The sequence below is a fragment of the Bos javanicus genome, chromosome 15 (assembly GCF_032452875.1).
Source record: "Bos javanicus breed banteng chromosome 15, ARS-OSU_banteng_1.0, whole genome shotgun sequence".
NCBI lineage: Eukaryota > Metazoa > Chordata > Mammalia > Artiodactyla > Bovidae > Bos > Bos javanicus.
Genome location: NC_083882.1, coordinates 56,377,199 through 56,394,790, shown reverse-complemented (window position 1 = coordinate 56,394,790; position 17,592 = coordinate 56,377,199). Strand labels below are relative to the sequence as shown.

Below are 17,592 nucleotides of genomic sequence, written 5' to 3'. Positions count from 1 at the left end.
TACCTCTGTCATTTGAATGAAGAAATTGAGGCTTAGCGAGTTAAAACAGCTTGTCACTCAGCTCACAGATGGAAGAGCCAGAACTCCAGCCGGATTCTCTGATTCTGAGGCCCACACTGTTTCAGCTGCATCACGCTGCCTCCCTTAGGCACTCACTGCCTCCTGCCCTGGGAAGTGGACTGAGCAGGGAGGCTGCTGGGAAAACGATGGACCACAGAGTACAGTGGAAACAGCCAGAAAAAGTGGGAAGAGGTCAACTCTTAGACATACAGACCTGGGATGGAATTTGGGCTCTGCTGCTTCCTTTTAGCCCTTAAAGACTCCACTTCCTTTTCTGTAAAATAAAGGAAATTATTACCTTGCAAGGTAGTGGAAGGGATCCAATGGATTCACTTATGTAAAGTGGTTCACATGATTCTGGACATATAATACTTGCTCAGTAAATGTTTATTGCATGTTGTGTGTATGTGCTCAGTCACGTCCAACTTTTTGTGACCCCATGGACTGTAGCCTGCCAGGCTCCTCTGTCCATGGAATTTTCCAAGCAAGAACACTGGAGTGGGTTGCCATTTCCTACTCCAGGGGATCTTCCCAGCCCAGGGATTGAAACTGTGTCTCTTGTGTCTTCTGCGTTGGCAGGGGAATTCTTTACCACTGTGCTATCTGGGAAGCCCAAGTGTTTATTATGGTCAATAAAATAATTATTTCTTACAATAAACATTTTAGAAGGAGGTGGTCGGTAAAGTCTTATTGATTAATTTGGGGTGCTCAGATCATGTACCTGCCCGCAGAGCTTAGAGCAGAGGGTAAAGGAGTGGAGGGCAAGGGAAGGGACTTATATGATTGAAGCTCCTGCTGTGTGTCAGGCACTGGGTTAAATGTCACGATCGCCCACATCACCTCTGTGAACACGCACAACAAAGTAGGTGCCATCATTCATTTGAGTTTAGAGCTGGGAAAACTGAGGCTTAGGAAAAGGGAGGGGTTGGATGGCTTGCCTGTGGCTAGATGGAGATTAAACCTCAGGCTGGGGACTTGCAAGCCTGGAGCACTCAGCCACACCCCTCCAGGCTCACACCTGCCAGAACCTCCCTCAGAGCAGGTGAGTCAGCTCTAGCTCTCCTGCTGAGAGGCGCCCCATGCACGCCCCACACAGGGCCACCACAATGGACCCTCTGAGGGGGCTCTGGTTCCAGGGAAGCGCACGCTGATCATTAGGGCTTTGCCCCATCACCTCTGCTACCCTCAGTCTCTCAGTGCTCTTGGGAGGTCATGAGGGGGGCTCTGCCTGCCCATCCAGGCTCCTTCCCACCACACATCTGCCCACCCACATACACAGATGATGGTCACCTGCACCAGCCACAGGCCCCCAGACACTGCATGCTTTCCATCCTCCAAACGTCTGCTCTGGTTGTTTCCTCTATTCTTAGTAACCTCTCCCCTTAAACCCGAAGATGAAATCCTGAGTATCTGTCGTAAAGGCCTAGGAGCCGGGAGGTCAAGGTCTATCCATAAAACCAGGGCTTGAGCCGGGGAAGCAGGATGATCTGAGGGTGAGGAGGTAGGAAGCAGAGAAGAAGAGGTGAAGGAAGGGAGAGGGTTGGGAGAGAAGAGGGTGAAAGGGCAGGGCAGGACCCAGGGTGCTCTTACATAAAGTTGCGTGCCCAGGGCCAATGCGTGACTGAACTCAGGTACCTTCCCAGGCAGGTGAAGAGAGTTCATCAGTGGCAGGCTCTGTGCTTCCAGAGCAAATATCCAGGAAACAATTGCACAAGAGAGGAATGCTTCGGCCTTTGGTGAGCACCCGGGATCAGTGACTTGTCCATGTCAGAGATGGGGGCCTCCTCCTCATCCCAACAGGCTCCAAGTCCTATTCTTTAAAGCTTCAGGGTGAGTCCCCTACCCAAACACAAAAAGGATATTTGTCTGTTCACATGTTTTCATTTTAATTTCTGGGGGTAGTCACAGGAGTTAAATGTCTGTAGGCTATTTCTTAGGTTGTTCAGTGGTAAAGAATCCTGCCAATGCAGGAGACACAGGAGATGCTCCAGTATTCTTGCCTGGGAAATTCCATGGACAGAGGGGGGCCTGGCAGGCTACAGTCCATAGGGTCACAAAAGAGTCGGACACGACTGAGCGACTGCTCACACACGCAAGCAGACTATTGCCAGGTTTCCTGCTGTGGTTACCTTTGATGCTTGTGGGGACCCTGGAAAGTGGGACTAAAGCCCTTACTTTACAGACTGGGGCTCAGAGAGGTTGTCCATGGCCGTGCTGTGAGAAAGAGGCAGAGCTGCGATTTAAAGTTAGTTTTTGTGCTCTTGGTGCCTGTGTCGGTGGCTCTGTTAAATAAAACTTAGACTTAACAACTTACTGAGACTTACAATGGGCAAGATACAGATCTTAACTCATTTAATCCTTGCAACTCTATGAGGAAGGCACTAATGTTATCATTCCTATTTTACAGAAAGGGAAACTGAGGCACGTTGTTGTTGTTTAGTGGCTAAGTCATGCCTGACTCTTTTGTGACCTCATGGACTGTGACCCTGCCAGTCTCCTCTGTCCATGGGATTTTCCAGGTAATAATATTGGAGTGGGTTACTATTTCCTTCTCCAGGGGATCTTCCCGACCCAGGAGTCAAGCGCAGGTCTCTTGCATCGGCAGGTGGATTCTTTACCACTGGGCCACCAGGTAAGTCCAGCTGAGACATACAGAAGTTAAATAACTTATTTGATTCATGGACTTAGTAAGTGGTAGAGCCAGACTTAAATTCAGGCCCTCTAAATTCACTTACGTGGGGGTTCAGGGTGGAGGAAGTTCCACTTGTGCCCTGAGGCCCCTGCCCTCTCACTCGTGGATAGGGGCTCATTGAGCCCCCAAGTTCAACAGCATGGTCAGCTGGCCTGGCCTGGGACAGGCAAGTGGATGAGGCATGTCTTCTAGGGATGGTTGCCAGGCTTATTTAGCTCAGCTTGGGTCAGGGCAGGTTGTGACACTGCAGGAACTCTGGTGCCCTGTTCTAGGCTTCTTATCTCCAGTGGAAACCAGCAGATAAGAGGCTGTTGAACTTACACGCAGTTCCTATGGGTTGAGGTCATGGGTGTGTGTGGAAAGCTGGTTCTGGTGAGGTCAGGGCACTTGGGCACATGTGGTCAGGAAAGCTGGAGATTAAAGTGCCAGCCCTGCCTCTGGCCCAGCTCACCGCACACACCAGGCAGATCCTTGTCCCTGGCACCAGTCTCCCATCTGCCCAGTAAGGGGCTTGGACGGTGCGATTTCTCAGGCCCCTTCCATCCAGGCCCCTTCCAGCCCTGTACCCTCTTCTCTGAGCTATGACTCCTTAGATATGGCTTTTGTTTTCAAAGGAAGGAAACTCCTTCTTGTCAAGCACCTTCTAGGTCAGGAGGAATTCCAGGCAGTTTTCCACCTTGATTTTTAGTGATGGTCCTAACCAAAGCCAAAGAATGTTCAAACTACTACACAATTGCACTCATCTCACACACTAGCAAAGTAATGCTCGAAATCCTCCAAGCCAGCCTTCAACAGTACGTGAACCATGAACTTCCAGATGTTCAAGCTGGATTTAGAAAAGGCAGAGGAACCAGAGATCAAATTGCCAACAACCTCTGGATCATCGAAAAAGCAAGAGAGTTCCAGAAAAACATCTAATTCTGCTTTATTGGCTACGCCAAAGCCTTTGACTGTGTGGATCACAACAAACTACGGAAAATTCTTCAAGAGACAGGAATCCCAGATCACATGACCTGCCTCCTGAGAAATCTGTATGCAGGTCAAGAAGCAACAGTTAGAACTGGACATGGAACAACAGACTGGTTCCAAATCGGGAAAGGAGTTCGTCAAGGCTGTATATTGTCACCCTGCCTATTTACTTTATATGCAGAGTACATCATGTGAAATACCAGGCTGGATGATGCACAAGCTGGAATCAAGATTGCCAGGGGAAGTACCAATAAACTCAGATATGCAGATGATACCACCCTTATGGCAGAAAGCAAAGAACTAAAGAACCTCTTGATGAAAGTGAAAGAGGAGAGTGAAAAAGTTGGCTTAAAACTCAACATTCAGAAAGCTAAGATCATGGCATCCAGTCCAATCACTTCATGGCAAACAGATGAGGAAACAATGGAAACAGTGTGAGACTTAATTTATTTGGGCTCTAAAATCACTGCAGATGGTGACTGCATCCGTGAAGTTAAAAGACGCTTACTCCTTGGAAGAAAAGCTATGACCAACCTAGACAGTATATTAAAAAGCAGAAACATTACTTTGCCAACAAATGTTCATCTAGTCAAATCTACGGTTTTTCCAGTAGTCATGTATGGATATGAGAGTTGGACTATAAAGAAAGCTGAGCATCAAAGAATTGATGCTTTTGAACTGTGGTGTTGGAGAAGACCCTTGAGAGTCCCTTGGACTGCAAGGAGATCCAACCAGTCCATCCTAAAGGAAATCAGTCCTGAATATTCATTGTAAGGACTGGTGCTGATGCTGAAACTCCAATACTTTGGCCACTTGATGTGAAGAACTGACTCAATGGAAAAGACTCTGATGCTGGAAAAGATTGAAGGCGGGAGGAGAAGGGGACAACAGAGGATGGGATGGTTGGATGGTGTCACCAACTCGATAAACATGAGTTTGAGTAAGCTCTAGGCGTTGGTGATGGACAGGGAAGCCTGGTATGCTGCAGTCCATGGGGTCACAAAGAGTCCGGACACGACTGAGTGACTGAACTTAATTAAACTAACCAAAGGAATGACTGATGGTAGAGAATAGGCCTGGCATTCAGATTGTGTGCATTGGGACTGCTTCACTGACTGTGAAAAGATGGATATACTTCTATTTGCTTTGTAAATAGCCATTTCCCTTCATTTCTTCTAGTGCTCCCTAGTCTGCCGGACACTCCAGCAGCTCAGTGGTTAGTGCCTGGCAGCCCCTGTCCTAGCCAGGAGTGCCAACCTCCATTTATCCGTGCCGCCATATTGCTCTGTGGCCATAGAGTGGTCAAGCAGTGTGACTATCGCCCCGGGTGAGCAGCAGTGTGGTGGGTAGAGCAGGTCAGACACAAGAGTTCATGCCCTGCCTCAGCTATGAACTCCCTGCGTGCCATCAGCCACTTCTCTTCTCTCAGCTTCAGTTTCTCCAAGGTGCCCACCTCACAGTATTGTATTAAATGCAGTCATGGGGGCAAAGCACTTAGACACTGAGAGCGTGCTAGCTCGCCTTTCGGCAGGCTCATGAGAAATCAACCTCGGATTCGGGAGAGAGGAAGAAGGATAACGTGGTATGATAGAAAGAGGTAGATTTTCGAGCCAGAAAGACCCAAATTCAGCCTGGTTCTGTCACTTATCCATCGTTACAGGCTGAAATGAGTTCCCCTTCAATCCGTACATTCAAGTCCTAACTCCCAGCACCTCTGAATGCCTGTATTCAGAGATATAGTCTTCAGAAAAGTAATTAAATTAAAATGAGGCCATTAGGGCAAATTCATTTCCAACATGACTGGTGCCCTTCTTAGAAGAGGAAATTTGGACACAGACACATGTAGAAAGAGCGCCATGTGGACATGAAGATGGTCACCTACAAACCAAGAAGAAGAGTCCCCAAAGAACCAACCCTGCCCACACCTTGACCTCAGACTTCTAGCCTGCAGGACTGTGAGAAAGCAAATTTTTATGGTTTAAACCATTCAGTCTGTGTGCTTTGTTAGGGCAGCTATAGCAAATGAATACACTCATTATGCAACATGGAGCTGGTTACCTCACCTTTCTGCACTTCAATTGTACATTGAATTAGGTACTGCCTGAGAAAGCCCAAGCACATAGTAGGCTTTTAGCAAGTGCTAGCTTTGCCTCCCCTCAGTGCATGGGAAGGGCAGCTGGCTCTCTCAGGAGAGGGGGGTGGCGACGTTCCTGAGTCATCCTACTTCAGCATGAACCTGCGGGACACCTGACTCTTGACTTGACCCTTACCTGACCGCAGACTAGCAGTCCCGCTCTCAGCCCCACCCCTGGCCTTGACACTGGCTTTCTGGCTGCCAGGCTATGAGGTGATCAGAGTTCACAGAGGTTTTTGCCCCTGGCCAGGTTCAGCTGCAAACCTGCTGTGTGTTGTTGGCCAGTTTGGTTTAGGCCCTACCCAACACCAGGGCAGGGTTGGAGGGGTAGGGAAGGTAGCCTGGGGGTGTTCTCAGGGTGAAGGAGCTGACTGTTGTGTTGCAGTTGCATTCCCCAAATACTTGCATATTGTATTTCATCTGCTGTTCATAGCAACCCCTTCAGGTGGGCTGGCTAATGGCTCCTCTTGACACAAAGAGAAACTGAGGCCCAGAAGTGTTAAGGGGTCCTTCCCAACTCAACAAACCCTTGTTGGGATTAGGACCTTGCAATCCAGACTCAACCCCTGGCTCCTTGCACCATGGGGACCACTCGCTTGCCCTCCAAGCCTTTGGGGGTCTGTGGGGTGTGTGGGAAACACATGACCCAGGAGTCATGGGCCAGGGCTCAGATCTCGGCCGGGTCCGGAACCAGCGCTGTGACCCTGGACAAGGGCCTGCCTCACCAGTGCGCCAAGAGGCTTCGTGAGAGAGGGCGGCTAGCTCTGCCCCTGGAGTTCTCTAGGTCCACAATAAATGATGGCTATTGTGACTTTTTCATAACTAACTGCTCAGTAACTGTGGCTGAATTGAATTCCTGGAGAGCCAGGAAATGTGTCTGTGGGTGGGAGAGACGTCTGGCACTTCCAGGGGGGCCCAAGCCTTCCTTCCTACGTGCCTCCTCCCCCCAGCCCCTAGCAGCGCTGGAGAGGGAGTGTAATGGGGTGGGGTGGGGGGTCTATAGCCGGGTGGGTCTGGAATTTACCTCCTCCAGCCCACTGTACCTGTCTGGAACTCCTGTCTCCGTATCTGCAGTTCTCCTTCAATATACATAACGGGCTTCCCTGGTGGCTCAGACAGTAAAGAATCTGCCTCCAATGCAAGAGACTTGGATTTGATCCCTGGGTTGGGAAGACACCCTGCAGAAGGGAAAGGCTGCCCACTCCAGTATTCTTGCCTGGAGAGTTCCATGGACCAAGGAGCCTGGTGAGCTTCATAACACCTACCACCATCCAAGCTTATTTGGACTATGATATTTTCACTGTCACCTGCCCCCTTCCCCCTCCCCACCCCTCATAGAATGATAGTCACACAGCAGGATTTTGTCTGTATTGTTCCCTGCTCTATCTCCCGCACCTAAAACAGTACCTGGCATGTAGTATTCAGTCATTATGTGTGGAAGGAATGAATGAGGTGATCATTTGTGGTCAGCTCTTTTCTGCATTTGTGGAGGTTGCTCAAGTCAGAACCCCAATCTGTTTTCTGGAGGCTTCCAGCCTTTATGGGGAGGCGGACACAGGCTGTGACCAGGGTGTGACTTGCACTTCCAGGAGGTGCCTGGGCTGGGAGAAGCTGGAGCAGGGTACATCGATCCACTTCAGGGAGAAGGAAAGGCCACGTAGGAGGACTTGGGAAGGCTCTCAGAGCAGCCTCTGCTAAAGAAAAAAAAGACAGTAAGAGAGAGACAAGGAGGGGACAGCCTTCCAGGCAATAACAGCACGTGCAAAGGCACAAAGGCAGGAGAGGTCACATGGAGTTAGAGGCATCTGGTGCGGAGACAGGCAAGGCAGAGGAGTACTGGAACTGGGACCATGGATGCTGGGGGCAGGGAGGGGCACCCGAGGAAACAGCGGAGTCTGATGGGAGCACAGCAGTTGTTGTTCAGTTGCTAAGTCTTTTCCAATTCTTTGCGACCCCCATGGACTGCAGCACACCAGTCTTCTCTGTCCTTCACTGTCTCACGGAGTTTGCTCAAACTCATGTGCATTGAATCGGTGATGCCATCCAACCATCTCATCCTCTGTCGCCCCCTTCTCTTCCTGCCCTCAACCTTCCCAGCATCAGGGTCTTTTTCAATGAGTCAGCTCCTCACATCAGGTGGCCAAAGTATTGGAGCTTCAGCATCAGTCCTTCCAAAGAATACTCAGGATTGATTTCCTTTAGGATTGACTGGTTGATCTCCTTGCTGTCCAAGGGACTCCCAAGAGTCTTCTCTAGGACCACAGTTTGAAAGCACAGCTGGGGGATGTGTAAATCCAAGCTGTTTCTCCTCTCAGTTCTCAAGGCTTCCTTCCCACCTGTTGCGAGGTAGGGCTGCCACTGCTAGCCAGGGGGTTGTGGCTGTTTCCTCCCTACTGCCTGACTTCCAGGTGAGTGCATTCTCCCCGCTGAGTGGTGTCTGTCTCCACCTCTCTCTGTCTCTCTCTTGAGAAAGAATGGGCTTGGGGTCAAGGCTTGCCCATCAAGGCCAGGCGGTATAGCGGGGTGGGGTGGGGTGGGGGTGGGGTCTTGGAACAGCTGCTCCCCTTTCTGAGCCCAGTTTCCTACTCAAACTCACAGTGGTTGGATAATAAGTACTTTCCAGGCCTCCCTCCCTGGAGTTTTGGATTTTGACAGATGGAGCAGGGTTGGGGACAATGTGGTGGCTTTTCCAGTCAGGAGACCTCCTCAGTGGCCCCAGGAAGCATGACTCATTCCGGTCTCGCTAGGGGTGGGGATCAGGCTCCTGACTTCCGCTCTCCAGAGAAGCCTCTGGGCACAGCCAGTCCTGGGGAGCCCTGAAGCCAGAGAGAGGATCTATCACAGACTCTCTTGGTGACCCCAGCAAGTTTCTCCCTCTATTGAGACCTTGGTCTCCTCTTTTGTCCCTGGAGAAGGAAATGGCATCCCACTCCAGTATTCTTGCTGGGAAAATCCCATGGACAGAGGTGCCTGGTGGGGTGTTGTCCATGGGGACACAGCTGAGCAACTGAGCGTGAGCATAAACTCATCTTTTGTGAGACAGGTTATAACAGTGCCTGCCTTCTTTTTCAAGAGCCTGGAGACCTACCTGCTCCTCGTCCTGGATTTGGTGCTGGCTCACCTTGGGCAAGTCTGTCCCCTTCTGGGGCCTCAGTCTTCTCATCTGTATGCTGAGGGAATTGGTCATCAGGGGAGAGGATTTCCTACTCAGATATTCTCCCCAGGCTCATAGATTCTCTGGATGAGTTGGTTCTTAGCGATCACACCACTGGAGTATACTCGCCCAAATCTGTTTGAATGCTTCCCTGAGTCACCACATCTCCTGCAGCTTCCTTCTGCCTCGGAGAGTTCTAGCAGTTCTAGTTCTCATACTCTCTCTTCCCTTCTGCATCACCCAAACACTGGGATCAGTCCTGCCTCTGGAGGCTACGAAACTCCATACAATTCAACAGACTAGGCCCTGGGCACCTGACCAGGCCTTGTGCTGGATTCCAGAGACATGGAGGAATTGGAAATGATCATGGGTCTCCAGGCTGTCATTGTCAAGCTGGGGAGACAGACCAGCAAACAAACTTGTAATTTCAGTAAAAACTTAGGGCATGAAAGAGAATGCTGGGACCACTGGAGACAAGCACCAGTGAGTGAGAAGTGAAAAGGCAGGCTGGGTGTCTCGGGTACCAGGCCAAGAAACTTCTCTGTTTCTCCAGCAAGGACTGCAGAGATACACATCCATCAGCTCTGTTCAGCCCCAGGTTCAATAATAATCCTGGCTGCCATCTACATCTCCTGGGTACCAGGCCTCATTGCCTTACCAACTACCCTCAGTAACTAGCTCATCGAATCATCACAACGATGCTGACAGGTGGTAATGCTTATTCCCATTTCATAGATGGGAAAACTGAGGCCCAGAGCAACCAGGTATCTTCCCTAAAAGTTCATATGGTCAGTATACTTCGAGCCTGATTAGAATGAGTCTGGCTAAAAGCCTCTTTCTAGGTTTTGCTGCCTCTTATTTGTCCATCTGTCCCTGTTATGACCGAGTTTGGGGTCTGTTAGGACTAGAATCAGACCCTGGCTGCTAGTTCATTTTCTAAGGCAAGGGAGTGGGGTGGGAGGCTCCCAGCTGGCGTGGAGATTTTGGACCTGAGTGGAGAGTCAGGAGGCTCATCATGGTGGAGGATTTCTAGGTATAGCCTGCAGCCTTAGGAGGTACACCTCTGTGTGGGTGAGGAGGGGCTCTCTCTTATCCTCTTAAATTCCCCCTTAATGGTGGCCTTTGTTGCAGTAGCCTGGTAGGGCTCTGGTCTGGGAGCCTTGAGTCAGTCCAGGCTATATCCTGGCTGGCCCCTGACACGCAGAGTGACCTTGAATGGGACTCTTCCCCTTCAGGGCTTCAGATTCTGTGTTCACAGACAGGAGGAGGGGAACAAGCTCTCGAAGCAACACTCATAACTGCAGCTGAATCAAATGCTGTCTTGGTCTGATCTAGAAGGGCACATGTGATTCTGAATGTGTTCCCCCAGCCCCTCCCAAGACTCCTCCCAAGTCTCTAGGGGCGGCAGCTAGGCCTACCCTGTTCTCAGTGGGACGTCCGTTCATTTAGGGGAGGGGTTTCCGCAGACAGTGATTGGACGGGAGGGGCAGGAAAGAATGAGGTCAGTGTGGTGGCAGCCTGCTGGTGAGCCGAATAATGTCCTAGGGTCAGACAGGCCATTAACCAGCTGTGTGACCTTGGGCAGAACCCTTAACTTTCCTGAACTTCAATTTCCATATCTGTAAAGTATGATAATAATAGTAGCTACTACTGGGGGTTATTAATAGTGAGGATACAATAAGGATTAAAGAAAAATGCGTCTGTAAAACACTTGGCTCAGAGCCTGGTATGTTGTAAGTGCTCAACCGTGTGGCCTTGATGACAACATGATAATAGTAATGATGGTGGTGAAGGGGAGAATAACACGGTTATGTTGGGCAGTGTGAGAGGCTGCGGGGCCCTCTCTCAACACGCTGCTACTTTTCTCTTCTCTCTTCCAAGGCTTGGCACTTACTGGTTGCCAAGTGACTTCCCAGAGACTCTTCTATTCGGTTGCCACAAATGCATCTGGAGTAACTGAGGGCTCTGGTGGTACCTGGCCCTATGGATCTGACCTTGGACGAAGATCTCATGCAAATCAATGTCTGACTCCTGCTCCCTGGGCACACTGGGGGCATGAGATTTGCAGGAAGTTAGTAGAAGGTTTCTTGGGGAGGGAGAGTTTCACCAGTCTCAATGGAGGAGTAGGGATGGGCTGGAAGGAGAGAAAAGGGTTTCTTTTTCCACTTCAAGGCATTCCAGGCAGATGAAATACCACGTGCAAAAGCAGAGAGGTGTGAAATAGCATGTTGAGCTCGGGAAACTGCAAGAAGCACTGTATGGTTAGAAAGTTGGGAGCAAGTGGGGAGGGGTGCGAAAAGAGAGTGGGGTGGAAAGGATGTCAGGAGCAGACCGCGAAGAGTCTACTGTCCTAAATAGACATCCCAAATTTGTCCTGAAGGCAGCGAAGGGTAATTCTTTTCATCGTGTACAAAAGCATTCCCGAGGATCTACTTGACTCCGAGCACCTTTGTAGGGGGTGCTGTGTTGCACTCCCCAAACACTGGCACCTTCCCCCTCAGACTGGAGTATTCACTCATCCCTCTGATGGCTGACAGCTCACCCCCGAAACTGAGACTCCTGTTTCCACCATCATGTTAGGCCGATGAAACCCTCTTTATCTAATGTCACTCCCCTTCCCAGGACCAGCCTGTATCCAATGACTGGTCCATTTGGAGGTTTAAAGGGCTCCTGGCTCCAATTTGGCACATCTGTGAAAAGTCATTCCAGCTCCAAAGCTCCTGAGAGTGGGCTGAGACATTCATGGGGTCTGAATAACAGTCTAACTTGTCCCTCTGCTCAGTTCTGCTTCATTCACAACACCCCTTCCCCTCATAGGTATTGATCTGGAGATCAATCCCCAGGAAACCTCCTGCTAACCGACATACATCTCAGAACCTCTTCCCCCTGAACCCTTCCCGGGACAGCCATCAGCGAGTGAGGTTAGTGACAGTGGACATCTCGTCTAGGGGTCAAAGAGAGACCCCCGCTTTTGGAAATGGCTCTGCTCAGTGTGAGAATGAAAGGGAGGGAGACATCGGAGTCCAGAGGCCAGTGCGGAGGTTGTGCCAACTTCACAGAGGAATGATGAGGGGTGGATCAGGGGAGTCAGACAGTTGCCAGACTGGGGACAGACTGGGTACGGAGGCTGCCTGGAGCATCTGGGCAGAGGCGGAGCCAATTCCTGGGATGGATTTAATAGGACTCAGCTCAGGTTGGGAGTGGGGAGCGTGCCTTGCCCATAAGACATCTGTGGATTAACCAGCATCTGGCAGTTTACAAAGCATTTACTCACACCCATGAGTTTAACATGGGCACCAACCAATTAGAAGGGTCACCAGGGCCCTGGAGACTCTCTAGTGGGCCAGATGTTAGTCCTTTAGTTGCTGAATCAGGGGGACAGTGGTTGATGATGTGCTGGGTGGGAGGGGCACTCAGGGGACTCTGAGTAGCAACTGTTTACCAAGCAGTAAGTTAGAATCTTTGCAGGTCAGCTGAATATCAGCCCTACTGGCTCCTCATATAATCCTCATAGGAATCTGCTGAGGCAGATACTATAATCCCTTCTTAAAAAGAGGAAACCAGGGCTCAGGGAGGTGAATGACTTGCCAAAAATATGACAGCTCCTAAACAGTAGAGCTAGAGTCAAAAACAGGTCTGTCTAATCTTGCAGCCCATGCCTGTGATTGCTCAAGTGGGAACCAGAACCTGCAGATCTTGGCTCTTGGGTCAGGGTCCTACCCCCTTGTTTATACGGCCACTTCCTGTACTGAATTCCAGAACTTGTGTTCACGAGCCAATATCTCCTTCCAAGAAATGGTGCTGAGAATGTCCAGACTCGTGGGGAGGTAGGGTGGAACAAGAAAGCCCAGAGCCAGGCACCAGGGAATTTCCAGACCCGGGGATCCCCCAGCAACTGGTTTGGAGCCCAGGCGTGTGTGGGAAGGCTCATGGCCTCTCCAATAGACGGTGCCTCCCGGGAGGCAGAAGGAGACCTAGAGGGCCAGCTGTTCACCACCTCCAACCTGTTCCTCCAGAGACATGGTTTCCCTGTGAAGCAGTGAGCATCTTGTTCCTGTGGAGCATGCTGCTGCTGCTGCTAAGTCGCTTTAGTTGTGTCCGACTCTGTGCGACCCCATAGACGGCAGCCCACCAGGCTCCCCCATCCCTGGGATTCTTCAGGCAAGAACATTGGAGTGGGTTGCCATTTCCTTCTCTAATGCATGAAAGTGAAAAGTGAAAGTGAAGTTGCTCAGTCGAGTTCGACTCTTAGCAACCCCATGGCCTGCAGCCTACCAGGCTCCTCCGTCCACGGGATTTTCCAGGCAAGGGTACTCGTGTGGGGTGCCATTGCCTTTTCCACCTGTGGCACATAGCTATTCATTTATTCATTTATCCATTCATTAAACATTGAACCATTGGTGGCTCAGATGGTAAAGAATCAACCTGCAATGCGGGAAATGCGGGTTTGATCCCCGCATTGGGAAGATCCCCTGGAGAAGGGAATGGCAACCTACTCCAGCATTCTTGCCTGGAGAATACCATGGATAGAGGAGCCTGGTGGGCTACAGTCCATGGGGCTGCCAAGAGTCAGACATGACTGAGTGACTAACAATTTCACAATTCCAGGCTTACCTGGGTCCAGCCTCACCTGGGTCCAGCCTCATCTGGGATCAGACTGGTGGGGAGGCTGGATGCTAAACAATCCAGTGAGACAAATGGGGAGTGTCCAGGGTCCATTCTGTTGGTACCTGGGTCCTCTTTACTAGCACATATGAACCAACACAGTGATGCTGTCAGGAGCTATGGATTAATGGATCATGGAAGCAAGCGCTGGCTGTGATGGGACAAATGAAAGGAGCTCCTGACTGGCCTGAGAGAGTCTTGCAGGGGACATTAGAAGAGGGGGAGCATCTCCATCCTGGGAGAACACCAGGCTTTGCCTTCAGAGTGCAGAGTGCGACAGCTACGCCTATCGAGGCGGGAGGCTGGACTCAGAGATGCCGGGACCTTCTCAATCTGGAATCTTCAGTTCTGCTGGATCCAAGTGGCATCCAGCTGCCAAAAGGACATTTTGGTTGTTTGCTCAGCTGTGACCTAGAACACAGTGAACTGACTTTCTGGCTAAATGCTCCTCGGGGAGGCTGGGAGAGGGTTGGGCCGAGGGAGAAGAGGAGAGAGAAGCTCCAGCCACAGAGCTCTGGTTTCCTGTCCCCAAGGCCATCACAACTTGGTAGGTTGCATGGTGCCACTTTTTAAAAATGACCTGGCTTGTGTGTTTCTTGTTTTATTTTAACTGTTTAAACTTTTCTGCGAAGATGATTTTAGATCTTGACTCTTTTCCCATGTCTCAGTCACGATTTCATCTTTATCCCCGTGGGGCTATGATACTCAGAAAGGAGGACAGCTTCCTATGTAGCCTCCCACGAAAGAAGTAACTGCATGAAGAGGGGAAGGAGCAGGAGGAAACTTTAATGAGCGCCTATGTGCCAGGTTTCAATAGCTCTGTATGTCATCTCGGTTTTTTGGTGGTGAGGAGGCCGAGAGATAAAATAACCTGTAGAAGATGCACAGAGTTAATGATGCTAATACTAACAAAACGATAATTATGAGGTGAAACTCTTACTTGAAAAACTGGCAATTTCATGCAGTTCCTCCTAAGACATTATTCAGGCACAACCTAGAATGTTCTTTCTATAGTCTCAAGGGAATCCTCTGAAAGGAAGGAGTTATTATTCTGATTTCAAAGCTGAGGAAATTGAAACTGAGAGAGATTAGGCGACCCGATAATACGTCCCAGCAAGTCGGTAGTGGGGCCAGGCCTTGAACTCAGGTCAGTTTCTAAAGCTCTTCAATTTCCTGACATTGAGCCACAGACCACTTTGTTTCCTTCCCTGCAACTCATACTGACTCAAGAGGTGGAAAGACACTGGCCTGGTGGTTGGAAAGCCAGCTGCGACAGGCTCTGCTCCCAAGTGCTGGGTGGCAGGTCTGCCCCTCCCTGGGACTCTGTCCACATCTCTGAAGGGAGGGCTGGAATGCACCCGTTTCCGCTGTGGCCTCCTTTGGATCTGTGCCGTGTGCAGGGCGGGCTGAGACCACGCCTGCCTCTTCTGCACTCTCCATACCCAGGGTGGTCCTTGGCTCAGAGGGGGCCATGGTGAACTTTCACTGACTGTTGGGGTGGGAGGGAGCATGTGTGGCCGCTCCGTGGGTGGGCATCGCAGTCTCCAAGTGAGTGGGAAGGGGGTCTAGGACTATTCCTCCAGGGTAGGAGTCTCCCTGATGGGGAGGAGTGCTCCCTGCTTCAGGCAGGCCCTGCTCTAGGGACCCCTGTTGGCCTCACTGGGGGACTCGTACTCTGGGATGCTCCTTAACAGAAAGACCTGCCGCTGTTGACCTTTCTTGGGCCTCCTGAAGGTGGGAGTGGGAAGCTTGCAAGGGACTGCAGTGTCTAGAGGCTTCCTCTGAACTGCCATAGTCATTAATGTCACTGAGGACTCATCCATGCTCCCAACTCCAGAGGAAGAAGACCAAGTCATGGGCACACCTGGAAAAGAGAGCTGTCTGCCCACCCAGCTCTGAGGGCAGGAGGGAGAACCAAGTTAGGAGTGCCCACAGCCAGCCTCGGGGAAGGGAGGGAAACTGGCGGTTCCCAGGGAGAGAACTCACAGGTGCTGCACGCCAAAACCTGCCTTGACCTCCCTGTTCATGAACTTCAGGTGGCTCCAGCCGAGGGCAGCATGCGAGCCCTCCTCGTATCACCTGACCTGCCAGCCATGGTAGCAAGAGTGACCATTTATTGAGCACCAACTATGTGCCAAGCAAGATGCTCAACTCTCTGCATTTATCATCATATTCAAACCTCACAACAGCCCTGTAACTGATTGCTTTTATTCCTACTTTGCAGCTGAGTAAACAAAATCTTAGAGCTATTATATAACTTGTCCAAGTTCAGACATCTAGTAGATGGTTGAGTTAAGATACAAATCCAGGCCACAAGACTTGGACTTTGAAAAAGAAAATTATTTATTTAATTTTTGGCTGTGCTGGGTCTTCATTGCTGCACACAGGCTTTCTTTAGTTTTGGCGAGCAGGGGCTGCTCTCTAGTTGCGACAAGTGGGCCTCTCATTATGGTGGTTTCTCTTGGGGAGCACAGGCTCTAGGGCATGTGGGCTTCAGTCATTGTAGTACATGGGCTTAGTTGCTCCGAGGCATGTGGCATCTTCCTGGACCCTTGGGATTGAACCCGTGTCCCCTGCATTGGCAGGTGGATTCTTAACCACTGGGCCACCAGGGAAATCCAAGACTTGGGCTTTTAATGGCTACATTATACTAGTTCCATCCACCCATCCATCGAGCCATCCAATCATCTCCCCAGTTACCCATTTGTATCAGACAAGGTGCCAGTAGAAAAGAGATTCACATGTAAAGCCAGGATCATTCAAGGTGGGCTTCATAAAGGGACTATTTATAAAGACGGAATGAAGGGAAACCACACAGGACCCTGTCATGCCTGAGAGTTAGGAACAGTGGGATGGTTAGTGTTGGAGCCTGAGGAGACGTAGGATGAAATGTTAATGGGATCCGGGAAGAGGGGACCTGATAGAAGCCATGCCCTTTGTCAAGAGATGTACCCGCCCATCTGAGGCTCCTGCAGTGAGGAGTAAGGCCCCCAGCAGCTTCCTCCCTTCCTCTCCCTCCCCCTCCTGCTGGGCTCCCCATCAGCTGGCCCAACTGGAGGCCAGAGGACACTGGAGCTGGTGATGCAGTCCCTTCAGGTCTGGGGCCCGGGCAGGGGGCTCGGAAAAGTAGAAAACAGAGCTGGAGGGACAAAGGGAGGACACCCTTTATACCATCCAACTCTCCATCCTACACGTCTCTCCTGGCGCTGTGCCCTGTTGTACATGAGAAGATTATTCCAGGCAAAAGAGATTTGATTCATTCATTCACCAAGTGCTGTGCAGGCCTCTGTGAGAAGCTCCACGCTGGATATTAGAACACAAGGAGGAGAGGAACCCAGATCCTGCCCTTGAATTTATCACAAACTGAGATGTGACCTGGGCTGCCTGCTCCCTTGTGTGGGTCTGGGGATACGGGGAGATGGGTCAGGTGAGACGGAAGGAGACGAACCAGCAGGAAACCTATGTGCTGGACTCACTAGTTTGACCAAGTATTCTTCAGATTGTACTCGTCTTTTGCGGATGGGAGCTGTAGTCAGAAATGAAGGGCCTTGCTTAGGGCCAAGACTCAGTCTCATTAACATTGCTATGCTATGATGAAGAAACAAAGCCCAGCCACAGGGGAGCAAGTCACTGCCCTAGAACTTCTAGGGCTTTTATGGTGCTTGGGGAGGAAGGCAGAGCCCACTTACTGAAGGTCTGGCTGCTACACCAGCTCAGCTGTGTGCTCTTGAAGGAGTCCCCGCTTCCCTCTGGACCGGCCTTCCCAGCTATACAGAGGCTGCTGGGACCTCCAGCTCTGAGTTTTGGTGAGTCTGGGAAGAAGCCACAGCTGGGGCTCCTGTCCCCTTCCCCGTGCTGTCCCTGGAGCTCTGGCCAGGCCCCATGTGAATGCCTCTGTACTTCTGTTTCCCCCCAAGA

General features: G+C 50.7%; 1 long non-coding RNA gene across 1 annotated transcript in view; it reads left to right on the top strand.

Annotated features, from left to right (window-relative positions):
* Positions 1-13,419: 13,419 nt before the first annotated feature.
* The window catches only part of LOC133226886 (uncharacterized), a 68,209-nt gene continuing 64,036 nt past the window's right edge, over positions 13,420-17,592 (top strand). Inside the window, exon 1 of the long non-coding RNA XR_009729657.1 lies at positions 13,420-14,221. This is a non-coding gene — a long non-coding RNA (uncharacterized LOC133226886). The remainder of the gene's footprint in view (positions 14,222-17,592) is intronic.